We start from the raw sequence: 18,222 nt of genomic DNA on the forward strand, positions 1-18,222 counted from the left end.
AGAAAATACGTTTTTAAAAAGAATAAAACCAAGCAAAAGTTTGATGAATATTATGCTTTTATATTGTGAAATGAGTTGAGACTGAGTTTGAGATTTGACTTAAGTATTTTCGTGATATTGGGGCCTGGTCCTCAGAGTGAACACATTTCCCAGCCAGAAGTACATGCGGATACCATACGGACATTTGCAACAATTACATTGTAAGTAGTATTCTTAATATACTTGCTCTTCATTACTTCAACATGTTTATGAATGTAGACAAGTTAATCGCTGCAAATATAAGGCCACCCCCTATAATCCACTTTTACCTTTTAAAATGACACTGGTAATAACTGGATTTAGTGTATGCGATGTTAAGGTCAGTTGGTCGGCTTTCATACTTATCATATAAAGTGTCCGATAGTAAACCATAATTGTTGGAATGTCAAGGACAATGTGGATACCATGCATTACCGTATATATCCATTATAATACCCATAAGGATGTCACATTTACTGCAATGTCAATGTCAGGGTGTTCTGTTTTCACCCTACAAATCCCTTATAGTTCTTTGAGGAAGCCATAATTGTTGCAATGTAAAGGTGAGGTCATGCTGTTTTCACCATACACATTCCTTCGAGTTCCTCGAGTAAGCCATATTTGATGGAAGTTAAAGGCAGTACGTCCTGTTTACATCGTACGCATCCCTTATAGTTCCCACGAGGTAGCAATATAGTTACTGCAAGGTCAGGATGACCTGAATTCAACATAAAAATCCCTTATAGTTCCCACGAGGTAGCAATATAGTTACTGCAAGGTCAGGATGACCTGAATTCAACATAAAAATCCCTTATAGTTCCCACGAGGAAGCAGTATCTTCTGAAAGGTCAGGATGTCCTGTTTTCAACATACAAAAAATCCCTTATGTTCACGGGGGAAGCCTTATCTACTTCAATATCACGAACAGGGTGTCCCGTTTTCACAACAGAAGTCACTTGTAGTTTCTCGAGGAAACCCTATTTGCTGTAATGTCAATGTGAGTTTGGTCACCGTGATTTCACCATACAAATTTCTTACAATTCCCTAAGCCATATATACTGCAATGTCAAGGTGACTTTTTGCACTATACCAATCACTAATAGTTGCCGCGCGGAAGACATATATTATGTTCTGTGCATATCAGGATGTACTGTTTTTACTATTCAAATTCTACCTTGTTCTTGTGACGATGCCTTTTTTCGCTGCAATATCAAGGACAGGTATCCTGTTTTCATCATACACATTCCTTAAAGTTCCCGAGGTGAAGCCATATTTGCTGGAATGTCAAGGCCAGAGCGGACACCGTGTGTATGTTTCTACTGATCAAGTCTGTGACGGGCAGACGGACTGTGCTGATGGCTCGGATGAAACAGACTGTCCAGGTATGTTTTAACTTCTTTCTCAGATCCGCAATAACCGTTAAGCTATGAGTATGTCGTTTATGGAAATGTATAGTTAGGGTTTAATGCACTTTAAAACAAACGGGAACGGATTTGGTCATTGATACCTAAAACCAATAGTATATATTTTAATGTTGGTGCATGCCAGATAGTTAAAACATGTTTTAGAAAACGGTACACATTTTTTGTTGTTGTAACAATATCAATCTCGTCAGTATGGAATACAATACAATTAAGCGCTATACAATTACTAAATTAAATTGTATCAAACGATGCGAATATTTAAGAAACAAAAGCGAGTTTGCGATGCTCCTAACATGATAACATAATGACTGCTAGTATAGACTATGTTGATGTTTTACAGCGTGTCGGACGAGAGAAGTGACATGTACTGACGGACGGACGTGTGCGGATGTATGTAACAAGATTCATGAGTGTTCGGGGGGCGAGGATGAAAACAACTGAGGTATGACAGACATATCCATTCACATTCATTGTATATTATATATATAAGCGTTGAACATATATAAAAGTTTGTACGTTTGAATGTCAAGCGGAACGTTGTTAAACAAAATTGTAATTTGTTTACGCATATAAATATAACTAAATAAAAATATTGTTACCAAGGAATTCGACTTTTTGAATGTTGGTCAATTCATCTAGTCTTAAATATCTGTATATATATGAGTTCAACTGGGTACAAATATATAGTTTGCACATATCATAAACATAACTTTACTACAACCTTTAGAAGCGCCTGAGCCCTGTGTGGGATACAAGTGCAGCGATGGGCAGTGTCTGAAAGCTCGTGCCATCTGTAACGGCCACGAGGACTGTCAAGACGGAAGCGATGAAAGAACCTGTAGTATGTGCATCTATCATAAGTCTGCCGTATGGCCCTCTAGCTTTCGTCGCTTTACCACCGCATGCCTTAAAATATGTTGTCCCAAATATTCCTCAAATATGTGCATATGTCGCAATGATACAAGTGAGAGACAACAACCCCAGTAGCCAAACAATCATAAGAGCCTGTTTAATGGCATACGACTAAAGCCTTTCATATAATACACGAGTTAGAAACAACGTAAAAACCACATATGCATAAATGTTCGGTCTAATCTGCCATATATGTATGTATCCTTTTGTCCCGAAATTTGGGTACGTGCTTAGATGTCTCGAAACTACCGTTAATGTCTCTTTATTTGTCCCACAACTGTCGTACGTCCCTTTATATTTGTCTCACAACTGTGGAATGTCCCTCTATATTTGTCTCACAACTGTTGTTTTTCCCTCTATATTTGTCTCACACACAACTGTCGTACGTCCCTCTATATTTGTCTCACAACTGTCGTACGTCCCTCTATATTTGTCTCACAACTGTCGTATGTCCCTCTATATTTGTCTCACAACTGTTGTATGTCCCTCTATATTTGTCTCACAACTGTCGTATATCCCTCTATATTTGTCTCACAACTGTCGTATATCCCTCTATATTTGTCTCACAACTGTTGTTTGTCCCTCTATATTTGTCTCACACACAACTGTCGTACGTCCCTCTATATTTGTCTCACAACTGTCGTATGTCCCTCTATATTTGTCTCACACACAACTGTCGTACGTCCCTCTATATTTGTCTCACAACTGTTGTATGTCCCTCTATATTTGTCTCACAACTGTCGTATATCCCTCTATCTTTGTCTCACAACTGTCGTATATCCCTCTATATTTGTCTCACAACTGTTGTTTGTCCCTCTATATTTGTCTCACACACAACTGTCGTACGTCCCTCTATATTTGTCTCACAACTGTGGAATGTCCCTCTATATTTGTCTCACAACTGTTGTTTTTCCCTCTATATTTGTCTCACACACAACTGTCGTACGTCCCTCTATATTTGTCTCACAACTGTCGTACGTCCCTCTATATTTGTCTCACAACTGTTGTATGTCCCTCTATATTTGTCTCACAACTGTCGTATATCCCTCTATATTTGTCTCACAACTGTCGTATGTCCCTCTATATTTGTCTCACAACTGTTGTTTGCCCCTCTATATTTGTCTCACACACAACTGTCGTACGTCCCTCTATATTTGTCTCACAACTGTCGTATGTCCCTCTATATTTGTCTCACAACTGTTGTATGTCCCTCTATATTTGTCTCACACACAACTGTCGTATGTCCCTCTATATTTGTCTCACACACAACTGTCGTACGTCCCTCTATATTTGTCTCACACACAACTGTCGTACGTCCCTCTATATTTGTCTCACAACTGTTGTATGTCCCTCTATATTTGTCTCACACACAACTGTCGTATGTCCCTCTATATTTGTCTCACACACAACTGTCGTACGTCCCTCTATATTTGTCTCACAACTGTTGTATGTCCCTCTATATTTGTCTCACACACAACTGTCGTATGTCCCTCTATATTTGTCTCACACACAACTGTCGTACGTCCCTCTATATTTGTCTCACAACTGTCGTATATCCCTCTATATTTGTCTCACAACTGTTGTATGTCCCTCTATATTTGTCTCACAACTGTTGTATGTCCCTCTATATTTGTCTCACACACAACTCTCGTACGTCACTCTATATTTGTCTCACAACTGTCGTATTTCCCTCTATATTTGTCTCACAACTGTCGTATGTTCCTCTTTATTTGTCTCCCAACTGTTGTATGTCCCTCTATATTTGTCTCATAACTGTCGTATATCCCTCTATCTTTGTCTCACAACTGTCGTATATCCCTCTATATTTGTCTCACAACTGTTGTTTGTCCCTCTATATTTGTCCCACACACAACTGTCGTACGTCCCTCTATATTTGTCTCACAACTGTCGTATGTCCCTCTATATTTGTCTCACAACTGTTGTATGTCCCTCTATATTTGTCTCACAACTGTCGTATGTCCCTCTATATTTGTCTCACAACTGTCGTATGTCCCTCTATATTTGTCTCACAACTGTTGTTTGCCCCTCTATATTTGTCTCACACACAACTGTCGTACGTCCCTCTATATTTGTCTCACAACTGTCGTATGTCCCTCTATATTTGTCTCACAACTGTTGTATGTCCCTCTATATTTGTCTCACACACAACTGTCGTATGTCCCTCTATATTTGTCTCACACACAACTGTCGTACGTCCCTCTATATTTGTCTCACACACAACTGTCGTACGTCCCTCTATATTTGTCTCACAACTGTTGTATGTCCCTCTATATTTGTCTCACACACAACTATCGTATGTCCCTCTATGTTTGTCTCACACACAACTGTCGTACGTCCCTCTATATTTGTCTCACAACTGTTGTATGTCCCTCTATATTTGTCTCACAACTGTTGTATGTCCCTCTATATTTGTCTCACAACTGTTGTTTGTCCCTCTATATTTGTCTCACACACAACTGTCGTACGTCCCTCTATATTTGTCTCACACACAACTGTCGTACGTCCCTCTATATTTGTCTCACAACTGTCGTTTGTCCCTCTATATTTGTCTCACAGCTGTGGTATGTCCCTCTAAATTTGTATTACAACTGTCGTACGTCCCTCTATATTTGTCTCACAACTGTTGTATGTCCCTCTATATTTGTCTCACACACAACTGTCGTATGTCCCTCTATATTTGTCTCACACACAACTGTCGTACGTCCCTCTATATTTGTCTCACACACAACTGTCGTACGTCCCTCTATATTTGTCTCACAACTGTTGTATGTCCCTCTATATTTGTCTCACACACAACTGTCGTATGTCCCTCTATGTTTGTCTCACACACAACTGTCGTACGTCCCTCTATATTTGTCTCACAACTGTTGTATGTCCCTCTATATTTGTCTCACAACTGTTGTATGTCCCTCTATATTTGTCTCACAACTGTTGTATGTCCCTCTATATTTGTCTCACACACAACTGTCGTACGTCCCTCTATATTTGTCTCACAACTGTCGTATTTCCCTCTATATTTGTCTCACAACTGTCGTATGTTCCTCTATATTTGTCTCACAACTGTCGCATGTCCCTCTATATTTGTCTCACAACTGTCGTATGTTCCTCTATATTTGTCTCACAACTGTCGTATGTCCCTCTATATTTGTCTCACAACTGTCGTATGTCCCTCTATCTTTGTCTCACAACTGTCGTATATCCCTCTATATTTGTCTCACAACTGTTGTTTGTCCCTCTATATTTGTCTCACACACAACTGTCGTACGTCCCTCTATATTTGTCTCACAACTGTCGTATGTCCCTCTATGTTTGTCTCACACACAACTGTCGTACGTCCCTCTATATTTGTCTCACAACTGTTGTACGTCCCTCTATATTTGTCTCACAACTGTCGTATATCCCTCTATCTTTGTCTCACAACTGTCGTATATCCCTCTATATTTGTCTCACAACTGTTGTTTGTCCCTCTATATTTGTCCCACACACAACTGTCGTATATCCCTCTATATTTGTCTCACAACTGTTGTTTGTCCCTCTATATTTGTCCCACACACAACTGTCGTATGTCCCTCTATATTTGTCTCACAACTGTCGTATGTCCCTCTATATTTGTCTCACAACTGTCGTATGTCCCTCTATATTTGTCTCACAACTGTCGTATGTCCCTCTATATTTGTCTCACAACTGTCGTTTGTCCCTCTATATTTGTCTCACACACAACTGTCGTACGTCCCTCTATATTTGTCTCACAACTGTCGTATGTCCCTCTATATTTGTCTCACAACTGTTGTATGTCCCTCTATATTTGTCTCACACACAACTGTCGTATGTCCCTCTATATTTGTCTCACACACAACTGTCGTACGTCCCTCTATATTTGTCTCACACACAACTGTCGTACGTCCCTCTATATTTGTCTCACAACTGTTGTATGTCCCTCTATATTTGTCTCAGACACAACTATCGTATGTCCCTCTATATTTGTCTCACAACTCTCGTATGTCCCTCTATATTTGTCTCACAACTGTTGTATGTCCCTCTATATTTGTCTCACACACAACTATCGTACGTCCCTCTATATTTGTCTCACAACTCTCGTATGTCCCTCTATATTTGTCTCACAACTGTTGTATGTCCCTCTATATTTGTCTCACAACTGTCGTATGTCCCTCTATGTTTGTCTCACACACAACTGTTGTATGTCCCTCTATATTTGTCTCACAACTGTTGTATGTCCCTCTATATTTGTCTCACACACAACTATCGTATGTCCCTCTATATTTGTCTCACAACTCTCGTATGTCCCTCTATATTTGTCTCACAACTGTCGTATGTCCCTCTATATTTGTCTCACACACAACTGTCGTATGTCCCTCTATATTTGTCTCACAACTGTTGTATGTCCCTCTATATTTGTCTCACAACTGTCGTATGTCCCTCTATATTTGTCTCACACACAACTGTCGTACGTCCCTCTATATTTGTCTCACAACTGTCGTATGTCCCTCTATATTTGTCTCACAACTGTTGTATGTCCCTCTATATTTGTCTCACAACTGTCGTATGTCCCTCTATGTTTGTCTCACACACAACTGTTGTATGTCCCTCTATATTTGTCTCACAACTGTTGTATGTCCCTCTATATTTGTCTCACAACTGTTGTATGTCCCTCTATATTTGTCTCACAACTGTTGTATGTCCCTCTATATTTGTCTCACACACAACTCTCGTACGTCCCTCTATATTTGCCTCACACACAACTGTCGTACGTCCCTCTATATTTGTCTCACAACTGTCGTTTGTCCCTCTATATTTGTCTCACAACTGTCGTATGTCCCTCTATATTTGTCTCACAACTGTCGTATGTCCCTCTATATTTGTCTCACAACTGTTGTATGTCCCTCTATATTTGTCTGACAACTGTCGTATGTCCCTCTATATTTGTCTCACAACTGTCGTATGTCCCTCTATATTTGTCTCACAACTGTCGTATGTCCCTCTATATTTGTCTGACAACTGTCGTATGTCCCTCTATATTTGTCTCACAACTGTCGTTTGTCCCTCTATATTTGTCTCACAGCTGTGGTATGTCCCTCTAAATTTGTCTCACAACTGTCGTATGTCCCTCTATATTTGTCTCACAACTGTTGTATGTCCCTCTATATTTGTCTCACAACTGTTGTATGTCCCTCTATATTTGTCTCACACACAACTCTCGTACGTCCCTCTATATTTGTCTCACAACTGTTGTATGTCCCTCTATATTTGTCTCACAACTGTCGTTTGTCCCTCTATATTTGTCTCACAACTGTCGTATGTCCCTCTATATTTGTCTCACAACTGTCGTATGTCCCTCTATATTTGTCTCACAACTGTTGTATGTCCCTTTATATTTGTCTCACAACTGTTGTATGTCCCTTTATATTTGTCTCACAACTGTCGTATGTCCCTCTATCTTTGTCTCACAACTGTTGTATGTCCCTCTAGCTTTGTCTCAAAACTGTTGTAAGTCCCTTTATATTTGTCTCACAACTCTGGTATGTCCCTCTATATTTGTCTCAAAACTGTTGTAAGTCCCTCTATATTTGTCTCACAACTGTTGTTAGTCCCTCTATATTTGTCTCACAACTGTTGTATGTCCCTCTATCTTTGTCTCACAACTGTTGTATGTCCCTCTATCTTTGTCTCACAACTGTTGTATGTCCCTCTATATTTGTCTCACAACTGTTGTATGTCCCTCTATATTTGTCTCACAACTGTTGTATGTCCCTCTATATTTGTCTCACAACTGTTGTATGTCCCTCTATATTTGTCTCACACACAACTGTCGTACGTCCCTCTATATTTGTCTCACAACTGTTGTATGTCCCTCTATCTTTGTCTCACAACTGTTGTATGTCCCTCTATCTTTGTCTCAAAACTGTTGTATGTCCCTTTATATTTGTCTCACAACTCTTGTTTGTCCCTCTTTATTTGTCTCACACACAACTCTCGTATGTCCCTCTATATTTGTCTCACAACTGTCGTATGTCCCTCTATATTTGTCTCACAACTGTTGTATGTCCCTCTATATTTGTCTCACAACTGTTGTATGTCCCTCTATCTTTGTCTCACAACTGTTGTATGTCCCTCTATCTTTGTCTCAAAACTGTTGTATGTCCCTCGATAGTTCAAATGTCATATTGCATTTTATATATGTCTCTAAACTGTCTTATGCCCCTCTTTATTTGTCTTACGACTGTTATATTTACATCTACATTTTGTCATAACATTGTTAAAACAAACAGTTTTACGTACTTCTATGATTTGTTTTGAAACTGACGTATGCACCAAAATGTTATTTTTTGTGAAATACATGAAGACATTCGGCCATCTATAAATCAATTGTAGTAAGATAATTGTGCTTTTATCACGCTTTCATAACAGTTCAGTTTGAAACATTGATTACTTGTTTATGATGTACTTTATGATGCACTTTGAAAATGAGTCACTATCGAACCAGACTCAAACTTAGTTACATAATGACTAAATACTACTTCTCAATTTCCCTACAACCTAATCTTCTTTCATAAAAGCTGTCAAACTATGTACCATACATGTAGAGTTCGAGTGTGCGAGTGGCGAGTTCCAGTGCCAGTCTGAGAAGCGGTGTATTCCAAGGAGAGCCCTGTGTGACGGCAAGAACAATTGTATAGGCAAAGAGGACGAGACCATGTGTAAGTATACATTGTATGGGCAAAGAGGACGAGACCATGTGTAAGTATACATTGTATAGGCAAAGAGGAGGAGACCATGTGTAAGTATACATTGTATAGGCAAAGAGGACGAGACCATGTGTAAGTATACATTGTATAGGCAAAGAGGACGAGACCATGTGTAAGTATACATTGTATAGGCAAAGAGGACGAGACCATGTGTAAGTATACATTGTATAGGCAAAGAGGAGGAGACCATGTGTAAGTATACATTGTATAGGCAAAGAGGACGAGACCATGTGTATGTATACATTGTATAGGCAAAGAGGAGGAGACCATGTGTATGTATACATTGTATAGGCAAAGAGGACGAGACCATGTGTAAGTATACATTGTATAGGCAAAGAGGACGAGACCATGTGTAAGTATACATTGTATAGGCAAAGAGGAGGAGACCATGTGTAAGTATACATTGTATAGGCAAAGAGGAGGAGACCATGTGTAAGTATACATTGTATAGGCAAAGAGGAGGAGACCATGTGTATGTATACATTGTATAGGCAAAGAGGACGAGACCATGTGTAAGTATACATTGTATAGGCAAAGAGGACGAGACCATGTGTAAGTATACATTGTATAGGCAAAGAGGACGAGACCATGTGTAAGTATACATTGTATAGGCAAAGAGGACGAGTATATTGAATGGGCAAGAAAAAAATGAGATAATGTGTTAAAAGTGTGTATTATATGGGAAGGACATAAAAGGTAATGTATATGTGTGTCATGTATCGGCAAGGAGGAACGAGATCATCTATACTTATGCAATGTATGGGCAAAACAACTTGCAAATTATGTAAATGTTAATTGAATGGGCAAGAAAAACGAGATAAAATGTGCGTGTAAGAGTGCACTGTATAGGCAAGAAGGACGACACCATGTGTAAGTGTGCACTGTATAGGCAACATGGACGATGCCATGTGAAAGAGTGTACTGTATAGGCAACAGGGACGATGCTATGTGTAAGAGTGTACTGTATAGGCAAGAAGGACGATACCATGTGTAAGTGAGTACTGTATAGGCAAGAAGGACGATACCATGTGTAAGAGTGCACTGTATAGTCAAGAAGGACGATGCCATATGTAAGAGTTCAATGTATATGCATGAAGGACGATACTATGTGTTAGAGTGCACTGTATAGGCAAGAAGGACGATACCATGTGTAAGAGTGCACTGTATAGTCAAGAAGGACGATGCCATGTGTAAGAGTGCACTGTATAGGCAAGAAGGACGATACCATGTGTAAGAGTGCACTGTATAGGCAACATGGATGACACCATGTGTAAGAGTGCACTGTATAGGCAACATGGACGACACCATGTGTAAGAGTGCACTGTATAGGCAAGAAGGACGATGCCATGTGTAAGAGTGCACTGTATAGGCAACATGGACGACACCAAGTGTAAGAGTGCACTGTATAGGCAACATGGACGACACCATGTGTAAGAGTGCACTGTATAGGCAACATGGACGACACCATGTGTAAGAGTGCACTATATAGGCAAGAAGGACGATACCATGTGTAAGGGTGTACTGTATAGGCAAGAAGGACGATACCATGTTCAAGAGTGCACTGTACAGGCAACATGGACGATACCATGTGTAAGAGTGCACTGTATATGCAACATGGACGATACCATGTGTAAGAGTGCACTGTATAGGCAAGAAGGACGACACCATGGGTAAGTGTGCACTGTATAGGCAACATGGACGATGCCATGTGTAAGTGTGCACTGTATAGGCAACATGGACGATGCCATGTGTAAGAGTGTACTGTATAGGCAAGAAGGACGACACCATGTGTAAGTGTGCACTGTATAGGCAACATGGACGATGCCATGTGTAAGAGTGCACTGTATAGGCAAGAAGGACGATACCATGTGTAAGTGTGTACTGTATAGGCAAGAAGGACGATACCATGTGTAAGTGTGTACTGTATAGGCAAGAAGGACGATACCATGTGTAAGAGTGTACTGTATAGGCAAGAAGGACGATACCATGTGTAAGAGTGCACTGTATATGCAACATGGACGATGCCATGTGTAAGGGTGTACTGTATAGGCAAGAAGGACGATTATGTGTAAGAGTGCACTGTATATGCAACATGGACGATGCCATGTGTAAGAGTGCACTGTATAGGCAAGAAGGACGATACCATGTGTAAGTGTGCACTGTATAGGCAAGAAGGACGATACCATGTGTAAGAGTGTACTGTATAGGCAAGAAGGACGACACCATGTGTAAGTGTGTACTGTATAGGCAAGAAGGACGATACCATGTGTAAGTGTGTACTGTATAGGCAACAAGGACGACACCATGTGCAAGAGTTCAATGTATATGCATGAAGGACGATACAATGTGTTAGAGTGCACTGTATAGGCAAGAAGGACGATACCATGTGTAAGTGTGTACTGTATAGGCAAGAAGGACGATACCATGTGCAAGAGTGCACTGTATAGGCAAGAAGGACGATACCATGTTCAAGAGTGCACTGTATAGGCAAGAAGGACGATACCATGTTCAAGAGTGCAATGTATAGGCAAGAAGGACGATACCATGTATAAGTGTGTACTGTATAGGCAACAGGGACGATACGATGTGTTAGAGTGCACTATATAGGCAAGAAGGACGATACCATGTGTAAGAGTGCACTGTATAGGCAATAAGGACGATACCATGTGTAAGAGTGCACTGTATAGGCAAGAAGGACGATACCATGTTCAAGAGTGCATTGTATAGGCAAGAAGGACAATACCATGTGTAAGCGTGTACTTTATAGGCAAAAAGGACGATACCTTGTGTAAGTGTGTACTGTATAGGCAACAAGACGATGGCATGTGTAAGTGTGTACTGTATAGGCAACAAGACGATACCATGTACAAGAGTGCATTGTATAGGCAACAAGGACGATGCCATGTGATTGAGTGTACTGTATAGGCGAGAAGGACGATACCATGTGTAAGAGTGCACTGTATAGGCAAGAAGGACGATACCATGTGTAAGAGTGCACTGTATAGGCAAGAAGGACGATACCATGTTCAAGAGTGCATTGTATAGGCAAGAAGGACAATACCATGTGTAAGCGTGTACTATATAGGCAAGAAGGACGATACCTTGTGTAAGTGTGTACTGTATAGGCAACAAGACGATGGCATGTGTAAGTGTGTACTATATAGGCAAGAAGGACGATACCTTGTGTAAGTGTGTACTGTATAGGCAACAAGACGATGGCATGTGTAAGCGTGTACTATATAGGCAAGAAGGACGATACCTTGTGTAAGTGTGTACTGTATAGGCAACAAGATGATGGCATGTGTAAGTGTGTACTGTATAGGCAAGAAGGACGATACCATGTGTAAGAGTGCATTGTATAGGCAACAAGGATGATGCCATGTGAATGAGTGTACTGTATAGGCAAGAAGGACGATACCATGTGTAAGAGTGCACTGTATAGGCAAGAAGGACGATACCATGTGTAAGAGTGCACTGTATAGGCAAGAAGGACGATACCATGTGTAAGAGTGTACTGTATAGGCAACATGGACGACACCAAGTGTAAGAGTGCACTGTATAGGCAACATGGACGACACCATGTGTAAGAGTGCACTGCATAGGCAACATGGACGACACCATGTGTAAGAGTGCACTATATAGGCAAGAAGTACGATACCATGTGTAAGGGTGTACTGTATAGGCAAGAAGGACGATACCATGTTCAAGAGTGCACTGTATAGGCAACATGGACGATACCATGTGTAAGAGTGCACTGTATATGCAACATGGACGATAGCATGTGTAAGAGTGCACTGTATAGGCAAGAAGGACGACACCATGTGTAAGTGTGCACTGTATAGGCAAGAAGGACGACACCATGTGTAAGTGTGCACTGTATAGGCAAGAAGGACGATACCATGTGTAAGTGTGTACTGTATAGGCAACAAGGACGACACCATGTGTAAGAGTTCACTGTATATGCATGAAGGACGATACTATGTGCTAGAGTGCACTGTATAGGCAAGAAGGACGATTCCATGTGTAAGTGTGTACTGTATAGGCAAGAAGGACGATACCATGTGCAAGGGTGTACTGTATAGGCAAGAAGGACGATACCATGTTCAAGAGTGCACTGTATAGGCAACATGGACGATGCCATGTGTAAGAGTGCACTGTATATGCAACATGGACGATAGCGTGTGTAAGAGTACACTGTATAGGCAAGAAGGACGACACCATGGGTAAGTGTGCACTGTATAGGCAACATGGACGATGCCATGTGTAAGTGTGCACTGTATAGGCAACATGGACGATACCATGTGTAAGAGTGCACTGTATAGGCAAGAAGGACGACACCATGTGTAAGTGTGCACTGTATAGGCAACATGGACGATGCCATGTGTAAGAGTGCACTGTATAGGCAAGAAGGACGATACCATGTGTAAGAGTGCACTGTATAGGCAAGAAGGACGATACCATGTGTAAGAGTGTACTGTATAGGCAAGAAGGACGATACCATGTGTAAGTGTGTACTGTATAGGCAAGAAGGACGATACCATGTGTAAGAGTGTACTGTATAGGCAAGAAGGACGATACCATGTGTAAGTGTGTACTGTATAGGCAAGAAGGACGATACCATGTGCAAGGGTGTACTGTATAGGCAAGAAGGACGATACCATGTTCAAGAATGCACTGTATAGGCAAGAAGGACGATACCATGTTCAAGAGTGCAAAGTATAGGCAAGAAGGACGATACCATGTATAAGTGTGTACTGTATAGGCAAGATGGACGATACGATGTGTTAGAGTGCACTATATAGGCAAGAAGGACGATACCATGTGTAAGAGTGCAATGTATAAGCTATAAGGACGATACCATGTGTAAGAGTGCACTGTATAGGTAAGAAGGACGATGCCAGGTGTAAGAGTGCACTGTATAGGCAACATGGACGACACCAAGTGTAAGAGTGCACTGTATAGGCAACATGGACGACACCATGTGTAAGAGTGCACTGCATAGGCAACATGGACAGCACCATGTGTAAGAGTGCACTATATAGGCAAGAAGGACGATACCATGTGTAAGGGTGTACTGTATAGGCAAGAAGGACGATACCATGTTCAAGAGTGCACTGTATAGGCAACATGGATGATACCATGTGTAAGAGTGCACTGTATATGCAACATGGACGATACCATGTGTAAGAGTGCACTGTATAGGCAAGAAGGACGACACCATGGGTAAGTGTGCACTGTATAGGCAACATGGACGATGCCATGTGTAAGTGTGCACTGTATAGGCAACATGGACGATGCCATTTGTAAGAGTGTACTGTATAGGCAAGAAGGACGACACCATGTGTAAGTGTGCACTGTATAGACAACATGGACGATGCCATGTGTAAGAGTGCACTGTATAGGCAAGAAGGACGATACCATGTGTAAGTGTGTACTGTGTTGGCAAGAAGGACGATACCATGTGTAAGAATGTACTGTATAGGCAAGAAGGACGATACCATGTGTAAGTGTGTACTGTATAGGCAAGAAGGACGATACCATGTGTAAGTGTGTACTGTATAGGCAAGAAGGACGATACCATGTGTAAGAGTGCACTGTATATGCAACATGGACGATGCCATGTGTAAGGGTGTACTGTATAGGCAACATGGACGACACCATGTGTAAAAGTGCACTGTATAGGCAACATGGACGACACCATGTGTAAGAGTGCACTATATAGGCAAGAAGGACGATTATGTGTAAGAGTGCACTGTATAGGCAACATGGACGATACCATGTGTAAGAGTGTACTGTATAGGCAAGAAGGACGATACCATGTGTAAGTGTGTACTGTATAGGCAAGAAGGACGATACCATGTGTAAGAGTGTACTGTATAGGCAAGAAGGACGACACCATGTGTAAGTGTGTACTGTATAGGCAAGAAGGACGATACCATGTGTAAGTGTGTACTGTATAGGCAACAAGGACGACACCATGTGCATGAGTTCACTGTATAGGCAAAAAGGACGATACTATGTGCTAGAGTTCACTGTATAGGCAAGAAGGACGATTCCATGTGAATGAGTGCACTGTATAGGCAAGAAGAACAATACCATGTGTAAGCGTGTACTATATAGGCAAGAAGGACGATACCATGTGTAAGTGTGTACTATATAGGCAAGAATGACGATACCATGTGAAAGAGTGCACTGTATATGCAACATGGACGATACCATGTGTATGAGTGCACTGTATAGGCAAGAAGGACTATACCATGTGAAAGAGTGCACTGTATATGCAACATGGACGATACCATGTGTATGAGTGCGCTGTATAGGCAAGAAGGACAATATTCTGACTACATATTGTATCTTTGTTTCTGAAGTATTACGAGTAAACTCCAGTTCTGGCAGTATTGTTATCCCTCAGCATTTTCAGCAAGAATAACTGTAATATCTGCATACAAATAGCAAAATTTACTTTTAAAGTATGGGAGCATTATCGTCACTAAGGTTTCTGCCAAGATCATCACCAGCTGTCTGTAAACCGATATACCGAGTTGCCATACACCCATTTAAATTATTCACAAATAATTAGAACATGTTAACAAAAGATTATTTTTCACCTTGACGGACACCGGACTGACTAGCAAATAATTCTGGCATTTTGTTAATTGCGTTGACACGAGACTTAGTTTTATCATACATATTGTTAATAACTTTCAAGCTTTTGCCATTAACATTATAAATCAACGACTTTTAATCATCATAAATGGATGACTTTATTTTAGCTCTTGAGTGTCCGGACCTATGTTTCGGGAAGGCCCGCTGCCCCAACAGCCAGTGTTTGACTATGGCAGAACTCTGCGCGGGCCACCCATCCAATGTGCCGGGGTGCACTAGTCTCATGATACAACTGCTCGACGACGATTGTGCGCTACTTCCACCTATCTAAATGATCTGGACCCGTTTTCATAAAACAACTTAATGGAAAACTTGTACAACAAAAATATGAAAAAAACAACAACAAGGAAATGGGCCAAATAACAAATGCATATGAAGAAAAAAATATGAAAAGATAAGGGCATTATAAATAGCCGTTGTCAAATAAAAGGAAATATTCACTAAGTTGAAAATGTTCACTACAATGTTTTATGAATACGGCTCCTGATCTGGAAAATGTAAACTCCAGTCGCCTCAAATATAAAAGTATTGACACCTTTCAATAAACGATAATTGGCGAGTACTTTTGTTATTTTTTTACATGATTGGATCCCTGTGCAGAAATGATATTATTTGCATTACTGAAAGAACTTATGGTAACTGTGGTTGCGATAGCTATTTACCTCTTATACATGAATATAGCAAATTATTCAAGAAGAACATTGGAACTTTGTTTATAACTTATCCTGAGCCAGCCCTCGTTCATTAAAAAATCTCTACTTAGACGTCATGGGTCCAGACTTTAAGTATTGTTTGTTTCAACTCCCTCGACCCAGGTAGTTTAACTGTCGGTCGAAAAATCGTTTTGATTAATTAAAATTTGAAACCACACCGACTTTGAGTTGAATTGGATAAGAGGACACTAAAGTACTAATCATCGAATGCTATTACTTTAAATTAAAATATTCTTTCTTGATAAAAAAGACCATGTCTTGCTGCAAAATAGCTGAAAATGGGTGTGGAGATATCATATTTTTTACACGCGTTTTATGAATTTCCTGAAATGTTGAGGAAACTTTAGGAGGGTCGTATTTCGACTGTTTTACACATCGATATCTGTACTTTGACCGGGTAACACCAGCCAGTTTGCCTGCGCATGGCTACAATCATTTTATTTTCATATTCTAGGGAGCAGGCTTTTAGATGAAATTTTCTTTAACATCACATTTATTTTACCAGATACCGTTTTTGGAAGTATAACAGTCTAGATTTAAGACTATGTAAGGTGATGATGGTCAATTACAGATGTATCAGCTAGCCTATAGCTTGTCGAAATTCTATTTTTGACATTTGAGGCTTTGAACAGATTAGTAGTCTAATCTAAGACGCAGTAGGGACAAATTCTTTAAATGACTTTAGTTGTAATAATAGACATAACATTGAAAGAAAGACTTAGTAGCGCATAGATTATAGACGTATTTGACAGATCTGACTACATTATACATTATCACACCATTTTCCTACATTATCACACCATTTCCCTACATTATCACACCACTTTCCTATATAATTACAACACTTTCGTAGATTATTCTACCAGGTTCCAACATTATCCCACCACGTTTCTACAATATTTCACACCATTTTGCCTACCTTATACTACCATGTTTCTACATTACTCCACCACGTTTCTACACTATTCCACATCATTTACCATTTTCCTACATTATTCCATACCACTTCCCTACCTTATCCCACCACGTTTCTACAATAATCCACACCGTTTTCCAACAATATTCTACCACGTTTCTACATTATTCCACCACGCCTCTACATTATTCCACACCATTTTTCTACCTTATCCCAACACGTTAAATTATTTCACAACGCTCTTTCATTATTCCAAACCACTTTCTACCTTATCCCACCACGTTCCTACATTATTCCACCACGTTCAAACATTATTCCACACCACTTTCCTACATTATCCCAACAAGTTCCTAAATTATCCCACCACGTTCCTACATTATTCCACCCCGCTCCTACATTATTCCACATCAATTTCCTACATTATCCCACCACGTTCCTACATTATTCCACCACGTTCCTACATTATTCCACCCCGCTCCTACATTATTCCACATCAATTTCCTACATTATCCCACCACGTTCCTAAATTATCCCACCACGTTCCTACATTATTCCACCCCGCTCCTACATTATTCCACATCAATTTCCTACATTATCACACCACGTTCCTACATTATCACACCACGTTTCTTAATTATTCCACACCACTTTACTACATTTTCCCACGACGTTTCTACATTATTCCGCACCATTTCCCAACATTATCACACCACGTAACATTATTCCACAGCGCTCCTACATTATTCTACACCATTGTCCTTCTTAATCCCACCACGGTTCATTATTCC

The 18,222-nt window shown here is 40.3% G+C and overlaps 1 pseudogene; it reads left to right on the forward strand.

Annotated features, from left to right (window-relative positions):
* Positions 1 to 1,207: 1,207 nt before the first annotated feature.
* LOC128204721 (uncharacterized) overlaps positions 1,208 to 18,222 on the forward strand; it is an 81,075-nt pseudogene continuing 64,060 nt past the window's right edge.

Source organism: Mya arenaria, chromosome 10 (genome assembly GCF_026914265.1).
Source record: "Mya arenaria isolate MELC-2E11 chromosome 10, ASM2691426v1".
NCBI lineage: Eukaryota > Metazoa > Mollusca > Bivalvia > Myida > Myidae > Mya > Mya arenaria.